The sequence below is a fragment of the Notamacropus eugenii genome, chromosome 5 (assembly GCF_028372415.1).
Source record: "Notamacropus eugenii isolate mMacEug1 chromosome 5, mMacEug1.pri_v2, whole genome shotgun sequence".
NCBI classification, from domain to species: Eukaryota; Metazoa; Chordata; class Mammalia; order Diprotodontia; family Macropodidae; genus Notamacropus; species Notamacropus eugenii.
In genome coordinates, this window is record NC_092876.1 from 10,887,212 (window position 1) to 10,891,334 (window position 4,123).

Below are 4,123 nucleotides of genomic sequence, written 5' to 3' on the forward strand. Positions count from 1 at the left end.
AACCCAGGGAGGATCCAGATATGAGTGGCTGGTAATAGGATCCAAGGGAGGACTATCAATACACTGCTAAATAGAAGATAGGGAGTATCTGGCCTGGGAGAAATGGAAGGGGAATCCAAGGAGCCCCTCCCAAAGGCCAGACTTTCCAGGTCCCCTTCAGACAAATGGGACAAAAGCCCTCCTGATCCAAAGGAAAAAGGTCTTGGCTTGGGCTTGTACCTGGTCACTTCCTTTAGCCAAATATGAGGTTATTCCCCTGCTTCTTCCCTTTAGCCAACTGTAGAATCCCCTGCTCCTGGAATTGACCAGTCATGACTTGTAATGTTCATTAGTGACCTTTGAAAGTCAGTAAAACCCCACGGATGGGGAGCAGGGGGATCCTTGGTTAAAAGGAAGATCCAATCGATTAGGGACCACTAATCTCCCTAATAAATTGACATTCCCTCAAAGCTATCCCTCAGTTACTTTTGTTCCATATTAGATTTTTTGTGACCCACTGCCTACATTTGCTAGGTGGTGCAGTGGTTATAAGCTCTGGGCCAGGAGTCAGAAAGACCTCAGTTCCAATCCAGCCTTAGGCACTTATCAGCTGTGTGACCCTGGGCAAGTCACTTAACCCTGTTTACCTCAGTTTCCTTCTCTGTAAAATGAGCCAGAGAAGGGAAGGGCAAAGCACTTTAGTATCTTTGCCAAGAAAATCCCAAATGGAGTCATGAAGGGTAAGTTGCGACAGAAATGCCTGAACACCACAAATAGAACATTTAGTCAGGTTTATCTAGCAGGCAAGACTGGAGTTCAAGAGAAACTATTGAAGATTTGGAAGTTATCTTCATGATCACCAAGGGAGAGTGTATAGAAGCTGGGACAGAGTTCTGGGGTAGGACACCCCCCACCCCCTTATGGAGTGGGGAGCTATTTAGTGGCCCAGCAAAAGTGACCAGGAAGGAGGAGTCAGACAGTAGAAGAATGATGAGGAGAAAGCAGTGTCATGGAAGTTAAAGTAGGAGAGAATGACTCGATGGTAAATGGTATTAAAAGGTTCACTGAAGATGAAAAATTCATTCGCTAAGTGTTGAGATCGATGGACATTTATTGAACTCCTCTCCTTCCCCCATTGAACCCTTCCTTATAACATCAGGTAAGTAAAACTCATCGACCAAGTGGCAGTCTGTCCCAGTGTGTGACCTTTGGCACCTTGCTTCTTGCCCCAGCCTCTCTACCAAGATGACAGAACTATTTTATTCACATTCTTTCTGGAACCATCATTGGTATTGCAATAAATTCAATTCAAAAGTTCAGTTGCCTTTTTGTTGTGTATGTTTTTGACGTGGATAGAAACAGTGCCCTAAGAGTGAGGAGGGGGAAGGGGCAGCATCCTGGAAGTATCCAGGTTCAGCACTTAGCCACATCCCTGGTCAAGATAAAGAAGCTAGCCAGTCACTGTCTGCACTTGGTAAGACAGCCCAGCCTTCTGTCAATAATTTTTATACGATCGGGAAATGCAGCTGATGGCATCTGAAGTTTATTGTTTGTGTTAACAGCTAAAACAATTTGGTTCTCACTCATGAAAATTTTAAGTTTTCTGGTTACAGTTTTAGTGCTAAAACCTAAAGCTGGTCCACTGTGTGTGTATGTGTACAAAGAAGCAGTCCTCAGGCTAGTCAAAAAGTACAGCCCCAGCAGCTCTCAGGAGCTTGTTTGAGTCACGGAGTTCCTGCAGAAGAAACTTGTTTTGATGATCTCTAGCAATTGGCTTTTGCACCAGAACAAATTTAAAATTTGACATGTGAGTGCTGGTAAATTTTTGATGAATGAAACTTGGGACTATAACAAGATCTATGTTTTGAATTATCTGATGGATCATAAAATTCATCAATAACCAATATTCCACCATCTGAGAAAAATGCCACAGGCTACTCAGAGAAAATGTGACCATTACAGGGGAAAATCTTCCTCTGGAACTGCTCAGGGGGACAATTCTAGCCTCTGCCTAGGATGGGATCCTCCTGGCTCACTTTCCCCATGGTGTTCCTTTGGAAAGGAATGCTTCCCACCTGACTATCCCTGAGTCTGACTATGAGGTGGAATTGATACTATGTGTTTGCAAAACCGTGATGTTTTCTCTACTCGTGTCCTTGCTTTTCCTTTTTGGGCAAATTTCTGTAATCAAAGCAAGTGGTCAGTCTGAATGGGTAGTTATTCTATAGCCCAGCTGGATAAATTAGTACTCCTGCATACCCATGCGAAAGATTAAGTCCCTGCAACAGAGCAATCTTTCTGGATGATATGGAAATAATTAGACAAAGGGAATAGAAGTTTGTGAAATGAATGTACAAACACAATGTTGAATCGTTATCCCATAGACTAAGGCTGGGATACGTGTGAGCTACTACGTTAAAGTGTGTGTTTAAGATCTGGGCTATTCAGCCTAAGGTTATATTCTTTCTTATATCCTTAAATAACGTAGCAAATGGGTATTTGAGCTAGTCATCTGCCTGTTACTAGATATAGGTCTGTATGGAATAAAGTCTTTAAATGTCTTAAAACGATGTTAAGAGTATTGGTACAATTGATTGAGGCACCTACCTGCTGGTCTATTAATGACTGAATTTCAGTGCAATTTTCTTAGAGGGAGATAACATGGAATATTTTTGTATGAAGTGGAAAAGTCAACTTCATTCAAAGTTTGTTACTACTGTGGAAATAATACCTGTTTATACTGTGTGTTCTATGTTCTGTGGACAAATATGTTTTGTCATAAGAAACTTTATTATATGTTTTATTATAAGCACTGTTTTGGCATTAATTACTTATGGATCCTCCCAAGTCTTTTATGGTAACTGGAGTAAATGTCAGTCCCTTATAAGTAAATTCATCTGTATAACTACTGAACTCAAGGGTGGAAAGCGTCTACCTGCAAAGCGTTGTTACTTATACTTACATGTATAGAGTTGGATCCTCAATAGCATCTGATCCTCCAAAAGGAATAGGAATCAGAGAGGAAACTTTTGAGAAAATAACAAGATGAGAAAATTCTCTGTTCAAAATTAAGTAATAACATCATGGGTCTCTTGGTTTCTTTCTTGGTTTTTCCTCTTAATGCTCCTTCTGTTTGGGGCCTGCATATTGAACTTCTTTGTCATGTCTCCTAGACTATGCTGTCCGCCTGCAGACGGTGATGCAACAAGGATACCTGTTCTACATTCTCCTCATCCCCTGGACCCTGCTTCAGTCTCATTTTACTCTCTTCCCCACCCCCACTCAGGCAGGGACAGTACCCTAGTCTCTCTCCCAAAAGCCTTTGGGTAGATAGTGAGGCAGACCAAGAAGCAAGCAGAAGGCAGGATGTGGGATGTGAGATAAGATGCAGGGTGTGACAAGCTAGAAAAGTGATCAGAGAAGACTGCATTGAAGCCCCTCACCTTGGGGACTTGTGTTCCTAGCCCACCTGATTCCTGATTCCCATCCTATGCCAAGGGTTAGGCCTGCTTCCTCAGGACTGAAAGTCTAATGCCTTAATTCAAATAGGGGACTTTGGGGCAAGGCAGAGCACATGATTACTGGGTATGTTACCATCATGTCCAGAATACCAGTTTGCTCCCCATGACTCTCTTCCTATATTCCCTGAAGGTCCTACATGGAATCTTTCATTTGAGCACTCAAAGGATATTACAGGCAGCCTCTTGGATGTAAGACATCCACTCTACCCTGATATCTCTCCCTACCTCCTCTTGGGGGTCATGGTTTCTCTCCCTTCTTTCCCCTATTCTGACCCCATTTTTGATAACATACTCACTTGGTCTGTGCTTGTTTAAACCTCCTGGTTTGCTTTGTGCCTTCTTGCCCACAGCAACTTTTAGGATACCTAAACTCTGGCTCTTGATGATCCTGAGTGGTTTGCCTCTTTCCACTCTGGACTCAGTTGGCACTGAATTCTGCACCCCACGCTGATCACCCTCCCCCCCACCTGTTCTGGCCCCTGAATCGGATTCTTCAACCCTGTTCAGCAGGAAGCAGCCAGGATGACCTTCGACCCTTCACTCCCTCCCCCCAAGAAAGAATTCTCCTACCTAGTGGTTGAGTGGGGAAATGATGTGGATAGAAACAGTACCCTAAGAGTTAA